Genomic DNA, 18,186 nt, shown 5'->3' with positions numbered 1-18,186 from the left:
TGGGAGATAACAGCATACTTAGCCTAGACTTGCCATCCCTGATGTGGGCAATAAGGAGCCATTACAAGTTTCTGAGCAAGGAGCGCTCTAGTAGGACTACTCAGGCTATGACATGAAGAGTAGAGATCAGAGCAGAGAGCCCTGGGATTCCATGGAAAGCAGCATTTTCTTCAAAATATCAAACCTGCAAAAGGCAACCTGCTCCAACAAACTTGATCAAATATTTTTACAATTATCTCCACTCCCTGAATTCTTGTTTTAACTCTACTAACCTCATTCAAGAGTTCCAAGGAACTCCAGCACTGCTTTCCCCCCACCCAAGAATATTCCTCATTATAATTTTGTTCTCATATAACTTTGACTAATTAGAACACTTGGGAAGGAAGGGGTGGCAGAAAGGCTCAGGGAATCACGAGAAAAAGGAAGAATTATTTAATCACCACATGGTTAATCTAAATTACTATCCACAGTGTCCCAACATGGAGTTATCTTCTCCAAAAGGTGCCCTATTGAGAGGCGTGGAGTGAGGTGGCCAGTAGCCAAAGACCACCTCGAGGTGTCCCTCCCACAGCACACAAGCCAAAGAGTTCCTGTACTGGTCAGAAAAAAAACCCTGCCATGGCAAAGTCAACTGCCAGGTATTAACAAGACAGACTAAAATCACAAAACAGAGACACAGGAATGAATCTTTACAAATTCCTTCAACAAGTGCTTTTAACATCCCTACTGTGTGTCAAAATACCTTAGAAGTAATACAGACATCTTCCCACTTTATGTTGAATCCATCCCACACCATCCATAGTGGACCATGGTGACTAATGTCTTCAGAAGCCCAGCACATTTTCCTCCATTCACCTTCTTCTAGTAACTTCTAGTAATTTCTACTCCCAATCACTGGGATGGACATATGACCCAGTCAGACCTGGCCAATCATGCTCAGTGATTGCTCTGGGGGTGGACATATGATCTGAGCAGAGCCACACAGAGTCCTCTCCTGAGACTTTCTCTTGTAGTCAGGGTTATGAAGGAGGATGTGGAATCAGGAGCAATGGTGGCCATCTTCTCCACCACATGAACAAAGCAGAAGATGGAGCCAGGCAGAGGGAAGCAGACAGTCTCCACCTCCTTCGATTCTGCAAACTATCTGAGAATTCTTCCTGACTACATGAACCAACACATTTCCTCCCTTACTGATATGGGTTGACTGTGCCCCCAGCCAAATCTCATCTTGAATTGTAGCTCCCATAATTCCCACGTCGTGGGAGGGACCTGGTAGAGGATAATTGAATCATGGGTGCAGTTTTCCCCATACTATTCCCGTGGTAGTGAATAAGTCTCACGAGATCTGATTTGTTTTGTTTTGTTTTGTTTGTTTTTCTGAGACAGAGTTTCGCTCTTGTTGCCCAGGCTGGAGTGCAATGGTGCAATCTCGGCTCACCACAACCTGCACCTCCGGGTTCAAGCAATTATCCAGCCTCAGCCTCCCAAGTAGCTGGGATTACAAGCATGTGCCACCACGCCTGGCTAATTTTGTATTTTTAGTAGAGACAAGGTTTCTCCATGTTGGTCAGGCTGGTCTCAAACTCCCAACCTCAGGTGATCTGCCCGCCTCTGCCTCCCAAAGTGCTGGGATTACAGGTGTGAGCCACTGCGCCCAGCGAGCTGATGGTTTTATAAGGGGTTTCCTCTTTCACTTGGTTCCCATTCTGTCTTGTCTGCCACCATGCCTTTCACCTTTCACCATGATTATGAGGCCTCCCCAACCACATGGAACTGTGAGTTCATTAAGCCTCTTTTTCTACATAAATTACCCAATCTTCGGTACGTCTTTATCAGCAGCGTGAAAATGGACTAATACACTTGCCATAAGCTATCATCTCACCCCAGTTAAAATGGCTTCTATCCAAAAGACAGGCAATAACAAATGCTGGTGAGGACCTGGAGCAAAGGGAACCCTTGTACACTGTTGGTGGGAACATAAACTAGTACCACCACCATGGAGAACAGTTTGGAGGTTACTCAAAATACTAGAAGTTTCCAGAAGAGTTTTGACTGATACATCATCCACGACTCACACCTCCATTTGGTATCCTCTAGGGATTGGGGAACTGATGGGGGACTCACTGTCTTGAGGTAACCCTTCTACTTTGAGGCACTTTGTCAGAAATCTCTTTCTTAGAAAAAGCCAAATTTTGCCTCATGGGTCCTCCAACCCTTGAATTCTGGTTCTGCCCTCTGGAGTTCCCCAGTCTGAATCTATGACACTGCTGTATAGTATCTGTTAAATATGCATTTGCAAGATGCATGCCTTCCCTCAGGCACATCACACACACACACACACACACACACACACACACGCACACACACACACACACACAAACCCCAAGCCTCCTCTTTGCTTGGATGAGCACCTGAGTTCATTCTACTGTTCTGCATTTGACATGGTATAATGGTGCATCTGCATTCAGGCAAGGCTGGATCTAGGGGAACACTTGAAATAAATCACCAGGACACTATCTCACCTTTTCTTTGTTCTAATTTCTTCAGTCTTGGCCGTGTTCACAGATAAACTCTTCCCACCTAGAAAATGAACCTGACAGCTCACACATCATCTTCACAGCTGATTATACCAATTCACAGAAAGCAGCTCTCCCATGATGGGAAGGGTTCCAATTTGTCCAAGGTGGTGAAGGGGGGCTAACATGCTTTTGTTGAGCCAATCATTGTGGCCAGAGGAATTGGGAATTCCTGTGGCCACTCATGGGTGATGTGCCCATCTCTTAGTAGGGGGAAAGCAGGGAAAGGCTCCCAGCATATTGGATGTTACCAGAAAGCTGGGAGGAGAGGAATGGGAGAAAGGCAGAGGAAGCTGGCTTCAGAAGGGAACGCTCTAGTAAATAGTATCTGATCTACATGATTTGCAGAACTTCCACCTTCTAGGTCCTCTCCTGGACGTGATTCAAGCATCACCCTCCAAGGGTGGTACCTTGGTCTGAACCAGGTCAGGAAACATCATTTCATTATCACCTTCTTTTGTAGTTTATTGAACCAACCGAGACTCACATTATCCCCTTGGAAGTCACATTTCATCCTCACTCCCACTGAAGTTACAAGCAACATGCATGCACACACACACATGCAGGACACACAGCACATGTGCAAACACATACACAGACACATACATAGATTCACAAATATAAACACATATTTTATATTTATACATAGACACATAAACACATACAGACATGCATACACTGATATGAACACTCAACGTAAATATGCATGCATATGCATGTACACATACATAAACACACAGCGATCCACATATACACACGTGCAGGCACACACGTATGCATACACACACAGATACACATACACATATGCATACACACAGATGTACACATATAAGCACATTAACATATCTATACAAAAACACATACACAAACACATGTACACACCTACACATACACACACACACACTCAGAAGCACACAGAAACATGTATACACACATGCACATACATACACAGAGAGATATATACACTCACACAGAGACACATGTAAACACATCTACACACATACACATACACAAGGGCTCATCACATGAGCTGCTGAGAACAAAAGAACTCCTTACTCACATCACCTGGTATGAAGACCCCACACGCCCACATCCATTCTCACTGCAAATAAGACTCCCCAGTTAAAAAAAACCAAACCATGGCCAGGCGCGGTGGCTCACACCTGCAATCCCAGCATTTTGGGAGGCTGAAGAGGGCAGATCACAAGGTCAGGAGATCGAGACCATCCTGGCTTATACGGTGAAACCCCGCCTCTACTAAAAATATAAAAAATTAGCCGGGCATGGTGGCACGTGCCTGTACTCCCAGCTATTCGGGAGGCTGATGCAGGAGAATCACTTGAACCCAGGAGGCAAAGGTTGCAGTGAGCTGAGATCGCACCACTGCACTCCAGCCTGGGCAATAGAGCAAGACTCCGTCTCAAAGAAAAAAAAAAAAGCCATGTGGTTCCCTGCCCACCTCCCAGAGCCTTCAGCCTAGCATTGGCTTCTCCCATCACCATGGAAACCACACCACCCCCAGCACTTGCCGTTCAAGAACTTTTGTGGCATTCCTGAATGTCAAAATGACATTGATATTTTCCAGAGAGGTGACCCTAATTTTGAGTTCAACTCAAAGGACTCCTTGAAGATAGAAAGCAGGCTGACTTCTCTGGCCCCGGGTGAGTCACCAGGGAAGGAAGGCAATGTTGTTGGTCTGCTTTCTTTTGTGTTCCTGATCAGTTACAGCATTTTATGTTATAAAATGGGCCTCAGGAATACAATCATGATTGATAACATTGTGTGTTTTGGAAAGATGAGTGCTCCGAGGCTCCGAGAAATTAAATAATCAGCCTAAGGTCACACAGCAGAACTAAGACTTCTAAAAAGATTTTTTTATTTTTAATTTTTGTGGGTACATAGTAGGTATATATATTTATGGGCATATGAGAGGTAGAGAGATGATAGATAGATAGATAGATAGATAGATAGATAGATAGATAGATAGATAGATAGATAGAGAGAGAGATAGGCCGGGCGCGGTGGCTCACGCCTGTAATCCCAGCACTTTGGGAGGCCGAGGCGGGCGGGTCACGAGGTCAGGAGATCGAGACCAGCCTGGCTAACACGGTGAAACCCCGTCTCTACTTTAAAAAAATACAAAAAAAAAAAAAACTAGCCAGGCGAGGTGGCGGCGCCTGTAGTCCCAGCTACTAGGGAGGCTGAGGCAGGAGAATGGCGTGAACCCGGGGGGTGGAGCTTGCAGTGAGCTGAGATCTGGCCACTGCGCTCCAGCCTGGGCGACAGAGCGAGACTCCGTCTCAAAAAAAAAAAAAAAAAAAAAGATAGATAGATAGATAGACAGATGACAGTTTTTTGTTTTGTTTTGTTTTTTGGAGATGAAGTCTCACTCTGTCACCCGAGCTGCAGTGCAATGGCCCAATCTCAGTTCACTGCAACCTCCACCTCCCTAGTTCAAGCGATTCTCCTGCCTCAGCCTCCCAAGTAGCTGGGATTACAGGCACCCGCCACTACACCCAGCTAATTTTTTGTATTTTTAGTAGAGACGAGGTTTCACCACGTTGGCCAGGCTGGTCTCCAGGGAAGACCACTAGAACTCCTGACCTTGTGATTCACCCACCTCGGCCTCCCAAAGTGCTGGGATTACAGGCGTGAGCCACTGTGCCTGGCAAGATAGTTTTAGAAATTTTTATAAAGGCACATAATGTATAATAATCACATCAAGGTAATGGAATATCCATCACCTCAAGCATTTATCCTTTGTATTATAAACAATATAATTACACTTTTAGTTATTTTTAAATGTACAATTAAATTGTTGACTACAGTTACCCTGTCGTGCTATTAAATACTAGATCTTATTCACTGTCTATACCATCCCCATTTCTCTCTCCACCACCACCACCTATGACCTTTCCCAGCCTCTGGTAACCATCCTTCTACTCTCTATCTCCATGAGTTCAAGTGTCTTAATTTTCAGCTCCCATAGATAAGTGAGAACATGTGAAGTTTGTCTTTCTGGGCATGGCTTATTTCACTCAACATACTGACCTTCAGTTCCATTCATGTTGTTGCAAACTAACAGGATCTCATTCTTTTTATGGCTGAATAGTGCTCCATTGTGTATATGACCACATTTTCTTTATCCATTCGTCTAGAATCAGGATTTGAACCCAAATTTGAGCCCAAGGCCCTGGACTTCCTTCTGCATATGCTCCCACTCCATAATGCTCCCTTTTCGTGATTGGGTAATTAATATTTTGAACCTAATGCAGGATTCTTTTTTTATTACTATTATTTTTGAGACAGAGTCTCGCTCTGTTGCCCAGGCTGGAGTGCAGTGAAATGATCTTGGCTCACTAACCTCTGCCTCCTGGGTTCAAGTGATTCTCATGCCTCCATTTCCCAAGTAGCTGGGATTACAGACTTGCACCATCACGCCTGGCTAATTTTTGTGTTTTTCGTAGAGACAGGTTTCACCATGTTGGCCAGGCTGCTCTCGAACTCCTGACCTCAGGTGATTCACCTGCTTTGGCCTCCCAAAGTGCTGGGATTACAGGTGTAAGCAACCACGTCCAGCCTATTTCTATCATTATTACATTGTAATATATACTGAAATAATTATGTAACTCACCATAATCTAGAATCCATGGGAGCCCTGAGCTTGCTCTCCTGCAACTAGATGGTCCCATCTGGGGGTGATGGGAGACAGTGACAGATCATCAGGCATTAGATTTTCATAAGGAGCACACACGGCCGGGCGCGGTGGCTCAAGCCTGTAATCCCAGCACTTTGGGAGGCCGAGACGGGCGGATCACGAGGTCAGGAGATCGAGACCATCCTGGCTAATACGGTGAAACCCCGTCTCTACTAAAAATACAAAAAACTAGCCGGGCGAGGTGGTGGGCGCCTGTAGTCTCAGCTACTCGGGAGGCTGAGGCAGAATGGCGGGAACCCGGGAGGCGGAGCTTGCAGTGAGCTGAGGTCCGGCCACTGCACTCCAGCCTGGGTGACAGAGCGAGACTCCGTCTCAAAAAAAAAAAAGGAGCACACACAACCTAGATCCCTCACATGCAGATGAGGAAACCCAGGCACAGAGAGGCTGAAGTCGTGCCGGCGTGTGCAGGCCATCTGAGTGCAGAGTCTTCTGCTTCTCAACCTCACTCTGCTGCCGAGGAGAGATTAAGGAGGGGAAAATCCACTCTGCATTGGAGGCCAGTTCACAATACCGTTCGTGCTCCTGTAAGAATCTAATGCTGCTGCTGATCTGACAGGAGGCGGAGCTCAGGCGGTAGTGTGAGCAATGGGAGCGGCTGTCAACACAGAAGAAGCTTCACCGGATCACCCACCACTCATCTCCTGCTGTGCGGCCTGGTTCCTAACAGGCCATGGACCAGTAGCGGTTCGTGGCCTGGGGGTTGGAGACTCCTGCCGTAAGACCTACCCTCAGTGGTGACTCTCTCCAGACCTTCAACGCAGAAAGGATTTTCCCCTCCTTAACCTCTCAGCAGCAGAGTGAGGTTGAGAAGCAGAAGACTGCACTCATGGCCTGCACACTCCCAGCACGACTTCAGCCTCTCTGTGCCTGGGTTTCCTCATCTGAAAAACACTTGTAACAATAGTACCTTCATCAGAGGTTATGTCAAAGGTTACAGGAGTTAATAAGTTCAGCATTTAGAACAGTGCCTGGCACGTAGTAAGTGCTATACGTGTGATAGTTAGATTTGATAAAATCTTTTTCATACCTATGCTCCCCAAATCCTTGCTTGGTTGGCTGTCATTCCCCGAGAGCCCTTCCTCTGTGACCCCTATTCCTGCCTCCTAGAAGCCTAGCACAAAGTCTTGCAAATAATGACTATCCTATGTGGGGGCACTGACTGGATAACTTTGCATTTCTTCTGTTATCTGCCTGGATAGACACAAACTGGAACCAGACCAGTTACAAGAGTGAAGAGGTTATTGTTACAAGTAACATCTTTTGGAAGTTATTTCGCCCTTTAGGAATTATTTAATGCTTCTGGAAATGTTCAGAAGCCACCACTGCATTGAAAATTTACAGAGATGACTGTGTGTGGCTGTAGAGGGAGGGCCTTGAGATCATTTTACTACCAATTCCCATGCAGGTGGGAGGGGCTAAGAGTCTCCCAGCTGCCCGCTGCCTCCTTCAAGCTGTTTCAGCCCCACCTGTTTCCAAATGCTGTCCCTGACACCTACGGTGTGGGACGCCCTTAGCCCAGGGGCTGTGGTGTGCCCCCGTTCCCCCATGAGGCACTGACAACTCTTCCCGGCCTTGTGTCAGGCACAGATTCAATAAATACCCATTCATTCTTTGGTTGAATCAATTAAGGACCTCGGAATAAGGTGTTAGCAGGCAAGATCTGCACCTGTCTGCCGGAAGAGGAAGAGGAAGAAGAGGAAGAGGAAGAGGAGGAAGAGGAAGATGAAGAAATGTATTCTCTTGCAGTTCTGGAGGCCAGAATTCTGAAATCAGGATTTCAGCAGGATTGGTTCCTTCTGGAGGCTCTGGGGCTGAATGTGTTCCATTCTTCTCTCCCTGCTTCTGAGGCTGCCCAGGATCCTTGGCATTCCTCAGCTTGTGGACGCATCACTCCAATCTCTGCCACCCTCTTCACATGGCCTTCTTCCCTCTGAATTTGTTATCTCTGTGTCCAAATCTCCTTCTCCTTTTCCTTTGCATCAGGGCCCACCCTAATCCAGTATGACCTCATCTTAACACGATTACATCTGCAAAGACCCTGTGTATTATCTTTTTTTTTTTTTTTTTTTTTTTGAGACAGGGCCTTGCTGTGTACCCAGGCTGGAGTGCAGTGGTGTGATCACAACTCACTGCACATCAACCTTAAATATGGCTTTATTTCCTAATAAGGCCATATTCACAGGCACAGAAGTTAGAACTTCGATGTAATATTGCAGGGTCGGTGCAGGAGGACACAACTCAATGTGGTGACAGCAGGTCACCACAGCTCTGATCTTCCACTTCCTCTTGTGTATAGAGGAGATAATAGCCCCTCCTTGCTCTGGAGGATTCAGTGGGAGGGTCTATTGAAAGCACCAGCCTAGCCGGGTGTGATGGTGCACACCTGTAGTCCCAGCTACTCAGGAGGGTGAGGCAGGAGGATGGTTTAAGCCCAGGAGTTCAAGGCTGCAGTGAGCTATGACTGCACCACTGCACTCCAGCCTGGGTGACAGACGGAGACGCTGTCTTTAAAAATAAACAGGCCTGGTGCGGTGGCTCACATCTGTAATTCCAGCACTTTGGGAGGCTGAGGCAGGCAGATCACTTGAGGTCAGGAGTTCGAGACCAACATGGCGAAACCCCATCTCTAATAAAAATACAAAAATTAGCTGGGCATGGTGGCAGGCGCCTGTAATCCCAGCTACTCGGGAGGCTGAGGCAGGAGAATCGCTGGAACCCAGGAAATGGAGATTGCAGTGAACCGAGATTGCACCACTGCACTCTAGCCTGGGTGACGGGGTGAAACTGTTCAAAAAAAAATTAAATTAAATTAAAATAAATAAAAACAGAAATAAAGTACCCAGCTGGTAGACCTGCAAAAGCCCAAGGTACCGTGGTATTCTCTGTCACTGGCCATGGCCTAGGTCCCAAGGTTCTTGGCAGCTGGCAAACAACTTCTTGGGGCCCGAGTCCAAGAGACCTTCCTGGAGAGATCTTCCACAAAGAGGACCCAACTGGCAGGAAATGGAAAGTTCTACAGGCACCTAAACTAGGGCTGTCAACCTTCAATGTTATAGAATCTCCAGGTGCAGGTTGATGGGAGGTTGAAATAGCTGGTACCCAGCAGCACCCTGATGGCTGAAAAGCGCAAAGAAATACTGCTTGCTCTCACTCTCTCTCTCTCTTTCGTCCAAAACACACACACACACACACACACACACACACACACTCTCTCTCTCTTTCTCTCTCTCTCCCCCACTGCCCCCATTCTTCTAGCAATTCTCAGCCAAGGTGTGGTGTGTTCCGAGCAGTTGTGAGGTGTATTAGCAACTAATCTGTTGCTAATCACAGAGTGCCAAATGTGGCAAATATATGTACGAGTAGATGCAAGGTTATTCCTGTGAAATATCACTTCCACTCTTGCATACTGATTAGGTTCCTTCAGTGGGAAAAGAAAGGAGAGAATTTACAGCTACTGCAGGCGTGAGGATGTCTCCACCCATGATGGATTAAAAAGCCTGCGACCACTTCATTGTATTCCATGCCCTGAGGGGCACGAATAGAAATGCGATGCTTTCTTCTGTGTAACATACATAGGTACCATATACCATGCTTGGAGGGAGACCTTGGGTGAGGAAAGGAAATACAGATGGCCAGGAAAGATCAAGAGAGATGCAAAAATGTAAACAAAAACAGAAGGCATCATTATTTACTCACTCACTTGGAAAAAACATGTTAAGTTTGATCCTAACAGGTATTGGCAACAATGCAAAGGTGCAGAGAGGGGTTCATTCAAACGTGCTTGTGAAACTAGCCCTAGCATCCCACAGAAATGGTATAACTCAGCCGGGCGCGGTAGCTCATGCCTGTAATCCCAGCACTTTGGGAGGCCGAGGCTAGTGGATCATGAGGTCAAGAGTTCAAGACCAGCCTGGCCAAGATGGTGAAACCCCATCTCTACTAAAAATACAAAAATTAGCCAGGCACGGTGGCAGGTGCCTGCAATCCCAGCTACTCAGGAGGCTGAGGTAGGAGACTCACTTGAACCCTGAGGACAGAGGTTGCAGTGAACCAAGATCACACCACTGCACTACAGCCTGGGTGACACAGCAAGACTCCATCTCAAAAAGAAAAAAGAAAAAAAGAAACGGTATAACTCACCCAGATCACGGTATCCAGACAGCAAGACGCCAGACCCCTCGTCCATCACGACTGCTTCCTTACTCCTCCCTCATTCTTCTTTTCCCACCTTCCCCACTCTATACATCTCATCATTTTAGCTGGTCGGGGAGACAGATTTGAGACTGATCTCCTGTCTCTTTGGCCTTCTTCCTGGCAGTACTCATCTTGGTGACTGGCTCTCTGTGCAGCAAGCAATGGGACCTGGACCAAACCCCTGACGTTTTGGTAACGGGGTTCAGAGGACTGAGGTTGATATGACCATTTGGGAGACCTTGTGGGATACAGATGCCATTACCTTTCTGACCTCAATTCCTTCTACTCTCTGCCTTGATCACCAATAGGATGTGTCTTTTCCCAGGGTTAACAGCACCAGTTCTTCAGAAAAGCTGCCTGAATTAGGACGTTCTGCTTCATCACTTCCTAGCTGTGTGAACTTAGCGGTTTCTTAAATCTTTCCGTGCCTCCATTTCCTCATCTGTAAAATGGAGATGATTGGCCGGGTATGGGGGCTCACACCTGTAATCCCAGCACTTTGGGAGGCTGAGGCAAGCAGATTACCTGAGGTCAGGCATTCAAGATCAGCCAGGCCAACATGGCAAAACCCCATCTCTACTACAAATACAAAAATTAGCCGGGCATGGTGGAGTGGGCCTGTAATCCCAGCTACTCGGGAGGCTGAGGCAGGAGAATTGCTTGAATCAGGGAGGCAGAAGTTGAAGTGAGCCAAGGGCGCGCCACTGTACTCCAGCCTGGGCAACAAGAACGAAACTTCGTCTCCAAAAATAAATAAATTAAATAAATAAATAAATATAAATAAAATGGAGATGATGATAATACTACTACCCCACAAGGATTGTGTGAGGATTAATTAAGATAATGCATGTAGGCCGGGTGCGGTGGCTCACACCTGAAATCCCAGCACTTTGGGAGGCTAAGGAGGGCGGATCACTTTAGTCCAGGAGTTCGAGACCAGCCTGGACAACATAGTGAGATCCTGTCTCTACTAAAAATACAAAAAAAATTGCCAGGTGTGGTGATGCATGCCTGCCATTTTAGGTACTCGGGAGGCTGAGGTGTGAGGATCACCTGAGCCCAGAAGGTCGAGGCTACAGTGAGCCTGGATAACAAAGCAGGACCCTGCCTCAAAAAAACAAAACAAAACAAAACAAAAAGATAATACAATGCACATAAAGTGCTTAGCACTGTGTTGGGACCAAGTGGGTGCTAAACAGAGGCCATCCATCATCATCACTCTTATTAACATCGCTGTTATTTCAGATGTGCCAGTAGGGTCTCTTTTATTCCAAGTGATATATGCCAGTGTGCTAGGATTTCGTATTTCTGTACATGACACTTTTAGTCTGCTATAGACAGAGATATGGGATATGCTCACTCTGTTATTTATACCGATAGGGAAGGTGTCACTGTTGGTTACATACACAGCGATCAGGCACTTTACTCTGTTATTTTTAAGCAAGAGTTTCTGGATGTTATGTATGTAGTTAAGATATGTGTGTATTTACTTCTCACAATCCGTACAGATCTGGCATGTTTGGGTTGGTTACATATGCTTGGCTCCTGTCACCGGCATGTGCGGTGCTACAGTCTCAGAAGAGATTGAAGAAGACATAACTAGAGTGACCCATTCCCCCAGTGTGCCTGGGACTGAGGGGTTTCCCTGGGGTCAGGACTTTCAGGTGTAAAACCAAGAAAGTCCTAGGCAAAGCAGGACTAGTTGGTCACCCTAGACACCGCCCAGGCCAGCACTCCCCAAATACCACTTAATCATAGCCCACATGCCTAACCACTTAGGAGCACAGATTCTGGAGTCAGGGGTCTGGTTTCAAATCTGGCTCCACCAGTCAGTCATGCAGCCTGGGAAAGACATTGAACTCTCTGCAGCTCCTTTTGCTCAAGTGCAAAATGGAGCTAATAATGGAACTAACCGCAATGACTATGAGAATTTAATGAGTTGATAAATAGAAAATGCTTAAAATCATGCCTAGCCCAGAGTAAGCACTCAATAAACCTTTGCTCTTATTATTATATCTGCCACTACCTCTAGTATCTATTTAAATATTTCTAGATCTACACAATCTTAAAAGGCTTAAATGCATCTATTGTAAAATTAAATGGTACACCACTACCCTAATTGGAAAGCCAGTCCTGTTAGTCATAAATAGAAGGTAACTGTAAACATAAGTGTGTAATTATTTACCAAGTAGAAGCAGTTCACACCCCACTAATGGGATGCCGACATCCTTTGGAAACGCTGATTTCTAGCTCAGTTGCTCCACACAAGTGGAAATAAGCTGAGAAACAGAGAGGAACAAGGCAAGGTGGAGTCAGGGCTCGGAAGCCCACTGTATAGACTCCACATCTAAGCCCATCACACTGTGCCCTAGGGCCATTAAGAAAGGGCAGGAAGGGCCAGGCATGGTAGCTCACGTCTGCAATCCCAGCACTTTGGGAGGCCGAGGTGGGTGGATAACTTGAGGTCAGGAACTCAAGACTAGCCTGGCCAACATGGTGAAACCGCATCTCTACTAAAAATACAAAAAATATTAGCCAGGCATGGTGGCACATGCCTGTAGTCCCAGCTGCCTGGGAGGCTGAGGCAGGAGAATGGCTTGAACCCTGGAGGTGGAAGTTGCAGTGAGCCAAAATCGTGCCACTGCACTCCAGCCTGGGCGACAGAGCAAGACTCCGTCAAGGGAAGGGAAGGGAAGGGAAGGGGAGGGGAGGGGAGGGGAGGGGAGGGGAGGGGAGGGGAGGGGAGGGGAGGGGAGGGAAAAAGAAAGGGCAGGTAGGAGACAGTCATTTTCCACAGGTTGGCTCTTTTCAAGGCAGGTATCTGAAATGCCTCTAGTCGGCCCTCACCTAGCCTGGTTCTCAGCAGGCAGGTTAGAGTCAGGGTTAAGGCAACCCCCTGCATTAGCTCTGCCCCCTTAGGACAAGTCACTTCACCTCCCTGGGCCTCAGTGAACCCCATCTGCAAAATGAGCATAATAATGTCCGCCTCACAGGGTCACTGAGAGGATCAGACAGGATAAAGGTAAACACATCTTGTGGTTTTGAATGCATTCAAGAAACGTTGCTGCTCACCATCTGGCTTTGTCAAATCATAAGAATTAATTTGTGGAAGCTTTTCATTACTTGGGTGGAAACGGTCTCATTCCCCTAATCGCCAGTGCCTCAGTGAAAACTAGGAAAGATGTATCATCAGAAAGCTTTTTAGAAAGCCAAAAAGGAAGGGATGTTAATTTTACCACTTTTAGGCAATTGTTCATTTTGTTTTTAATTGTACTTGAAAATCTGGGCTCCCACTTAAGAATACTTCAAACAGTGAGCTTGAATCACAGTACGAACTTCAAGTGACAGGCTTGTAATACAATTAGAGCAACTGCTTATTATCTTCCATTATTGAATAATATGTTCATTAATAGCTCTCCCCTTCCCTTACTATAACACTCTCCTGCTAAAAATAAACATAAACACCAAGACCCAGGATGTTGGAGAGCTGAACTTGACCACAGAGTGACCAGCAGCTGTACTGGGTGGGACCAGGAATCCAGCATTCAGTGGCTATATTAGTCCATTTTCACACTACTGATAAAGACATACCAAGACTGGGTAATTTATAAAGAAAAAGAAATTTAATGGACTCACAGTTCCACGGGACTGGGAAGGCCTCACAATCATGGCAGAAGGTAAAAGGCACGTCTTACATGGCAACAGACAAGAGAGAATGAGAGACAAGTGAGAGGGGTTTCCCCTGATAAAACCATCAGATCTCATGAGACTTACTACCACGAGAACAGCATGGGAGAAACCACTCCCATCATTCAATTATCCCCCACTGGGTCCCTCCCACAACATGTGGGAATTATGGGAGCTACAATCCAAAATGAGATTTGGGTGGGGACACAGCCAAACCATATCAGTGGCCATGACCAAGTCCACCCTGGAGCCACCTCTTTGATCTGCTGATCCAGGAGCCCTTGCCTGCCAGGTTATATGGAGACAGAAGGAAATGAAAGGCCCTGCACATATTTTATCTGGTGCCATCCTCAACACATCCCTGTAAACTAAGTTTTATTACCATGCCTTCCCTTTCACAGATGAAGAGACTGAGGGTCACAGAGGTTGCTTGACGAGCCCAAGTCACACAGCAAGGAAATGTCAGAACCAGGATGCAAACCCTGCTCTGTCTGACTCCATTACACTAAGCCCAGATCTTTCAAAGGAAGATTTTTCTTCATTTCCTTTTGATATATGTTCCTGATAGCCCCAACAATCATTTCTCCACTTTGCAAACATGTGTGCCTGTATATGTGTCCTTTTTCACAAAATAGGTAATCATCTATCTCCTCCTCCTTCTCCTCTTCCTCTAACTTGGGCACCCAAGACAAGAAAGGGGGTGTTTCCATAGGATTATGAGAGACTGACTGTTTATGTCCATGTGCTCAGAGTAACAACAGACGAGGGCTGTGCTTCCTCCCTCCTGGGGCTAAAACTGACTTTGTGGAAGAGCTAGAAAAAGTCATATAAATAGTTCTGGTACAGACCAATAACCAACAAAGGAAAGGAAGGGAAAGGGAAAGGGAAAGGGAAAGGGAAAGGGAAAGGGAGGGAGGAAGGAAGGAAGGAAGGAAGGAAGAAACAACATGGATAAACTGCCTGCATTTCCAGCCCGCCTGACTTGTGCCATGAATTTCAGATTCAAGACTGCAACACCAACTCTTACCTGAACTTCTAGCCTGTCAGCCTGCCCTATAGACTTCAGACTTTCCAACACCTACAATCATGTGAGCCAATGCCTTAAAATACAGATGTGTGGGCTGGGCGTGGTGGCTCACGCCTGTAATCCCAGCACTTTGGGACGCCGAGGCGGGTGGATCACGAGGTCAGGAGATCGAGACCATCCTGGCTAACACAGTGAAACCCCGTCTCTACTAAAAATGCAAAAAATTAGCCGGGCGTGGCGGCGGGCACCTGTAGGCCCAGCTACTCGGGAGGCTGAAGCAGGAGAATGGCGTGAACCCAGGAGGTGGAGCTTGCAGTGAGCCGAGATCGGGCCACTGCACTCCAGCCTGGGCGACTGAGCGAGACTCCGTCTCAAAAAAAAAAAATACAGATGTGTGTGTGCACACGTGCACACACACACACACACACCCTACCATTGGTTCTGGTTCTCTGTAGAACTATGGTTAATACAGCAAATAAAGCAGACACAGCCCCTGGAGGTGGAAACCATGGGGGAATTCATGAATGACACACCTACTATGTTCAAGGAGCTTTTGTATGTGTTATCAAATTCTCACCCACCATCCATAAAGACAGTTTTGCCATTTCTCCAGGATTCAGAGAGCTTAAGTGACTCGCCAGGGTCACCCAACTGAAAATCAAACCCACAACTGTCTGTGTTATCTCATCAAATCCTCACCCACCATCCATAAACGCAGTTTTGCCATTTCTCCAGGATCCAGGGAGCTTAAGTGACTCGCCAGCGTCACCCAACTGAAAATCAAAACCATAACTGTCTGCCTCCAACATCCACACTGTTTCATGCACCAAGTACAGTGCCCTCAGAAAGATGATACCAGAGAGTCTGGGGGCATCACTTTTTTCCCGAATCCCAAAAGGAACTCTTCCTCAAGTCCTTCCAGTGAAAAGTCATCAAGGAGAGAAACCAACATGCACATTTTCTAATTGCAAAGAATGGAAAACCCAACTCAAGCTCTCTTGGGTAATAAAGGGCACTCCTCCACTCCCATGTGTAGGACGCCCAGCGGCAGATCTTAACACCTGAGCCGACAACTGAGGTGCCAAGAGCATCATGAGAGCTTGATTTCTGTTGCCACCCCTCCTCTGGATGATAACCTTCTCAAGCCTGCAGCTTTCATCACCTGAACTGCTAGAGGTTCTCTGGAAAGAGAAATCCTCCCTGAGAGTCTTAAGACTTGGGATTAAGACTTGTGGGCCTGGTTTAGCTCTCTTCTCTCTTGCCTGAACTAATTGAGATGCAACCCAACAAAGGCCATACTGTTCCCCGACCAAACCGAGGGTCAGGCTGCTGCTTCTCACCGCCCAGTAACAAGACGCAGATGAACTGGGGAAGAAGACAGTTTTTATTTCTGTAACCAGGTACAGGGAGAAGGCCTGGAAAATACCACCAGACCAACTCTAAATTACAAAGTTTTCCAGGGCTTCTATACCTTCTAAGCTATATGTCTACATGTAAGTGTGCATTCATCTAAAGACTGAAGTGATTAACTTCTCATCTGTAACTAAGATCTGAGTCCTGTAGACCTTCCTCTAGAGCCTCAGTAAATTTACTTAATCTAAATGGGTCCAGGTGCTGGGGTGATTACCCTTATCTTGTCTTCTGCTAAATCATGGAGGTTTGGGGAGTCCCTTCAGACCCCCAATAAACTTGTTTGTGGAGGCCTGGGGAGTTTCTTTGGACCCCCGCCCCCCCAATAAACTTGTTTAATCCCAAATGGGTCCTGTTAAGAAATCCTTCATTATCTTATCATGTTTCAAGGCCCAGGAAAGGCCTGGGCACAAGTCTTGGTGGGCTTTTGTTACATTCCAGCCTTTGTATAAGGGCACTGGCTCTCTCAGCTTTTAATATTTAACTTCACCACTCAGTCAGTGCTGACACAGTTGTTATGGAGGCCTGCCTGTTCAGCCGTTTAGGGAAACCTGGCCTGCCACAATACTACGTGAGTTCAAATCCCTGCTGCATCACTTACCTGCTGGTGACTTTGGACAGTAACCTTAACCCTTCCTCCATCGTTCCATCTGTAAAATACACTTAAGAATTAGATTTCCCTCAAAGGATTGGGATGAGGATTAAATGGATTAATATGCATTTATGGGCCAGGCACAGTGGCTCACTCCTGTAATCCCAGCACTTTGGGAGGCCGAGGCAGGCAGATCACCTGAGGTCAGGAGTTCAAGACCAGCCTGACCAACATGATGAAACCCATCTCTACTAAAAATACAAAAATTAGCTGGGCATGGTGGTATGTGCCTGTAGTCCCAGCTACTCAGGAGGCTGAGGCCAGAGAATCACCTGAACCTGGGAGGCAGAGGTTGCAATGAGCCGAGATTACGTCAGGTAACACTCCAGCCCAGACAACAAGAGCAAAACTCTGTCTCAAAAACAAAAAGAAAAAAAAAATGCATCTATAAAATGCTTGCAATAGTGACTAGCACACAGTACACAGTACATGAAGGTGGCTGTTAATTAAATTACCAGAGCTAGGGACTGACAGGTGCATGCCCTCGCCTAAAACCTGGATCTGCCCTACCTGAGTCACAAGGATTAAAAGAGGCAGAGGATGATTCCCCTACAGGAAACGGATGTACAGTTAGCAAAGAAAAGAGAATTTGGAGCAGAAAGGCCAGCACAGCTGCTGTCTGATAAAATGGCCTCAATGAAATGCCACAATACCGGATTATTTTCTTTCCTATTAAAGACAAACCTAAGGTTGAAGCTGCCTTAAATTGAGATGATAAAAAATACCCTAATTGTGTGTGAGAATAAAACAGAGCAGGTCATCCTGGCCTGCTGCTACAGTTTCCTTTGTGTTTCTACCCACCAAAAATGAATCCAGGACAATCGGACATTTAAAGTCTACCTTTGGGCCAGGCGCAGTGACTCACGCCTGTAATCCCAGCACTCTGGGAGGCCAAGATGGGTAGATCACTTGAGGTCAGGAG

General features: G+C 46.5%; 1 long non-coding RNA gene across 1 annotated transcript in view; it reads right to left on the bottom strand.

Annotated features, from left to right (window-relative positions):
* Positions 1 to 18,186, bottom strand: part of LOC135968793 (uncharacterized) — a 105,172-nt gene that overhangs the window by 42,576 nt on the left and 44,410 nt on the right. The window contains exons 3-4 of the long non-coding RNA XR_010583756.1: positions 17,214 to 17,262; positions 14,125 to 14,178 (exon numbers count right to left, since the gene is read on the bottom strand). This is a non-coding gene — a long non-coding RNA (uncharacterized lncRNA). The remainder of the gene's footprint in view (positions 1 to 14,124; positions 14,179 to 17,213; positions 17,263 to 18,186) is intronic.

Source organism: Macaca fascicularis, chromosome 20, assembly GCF_037993035.2.
Source record: "Macaca fascicularis isolate 582-1 chromosome 20, T2T-MFA8v1.1".
Lineage (NCBI taxonomy): Eukaryota > Metazoa > Chordata > Mammalia > Primates > Cercopithecidae > Macaca > Macaca fascicularis.
The sequence above is the reverse complement of the archived record's forward strand: the minus strand, read 5'-3'. Positions and strand labels throughout refer to the sequence as shown.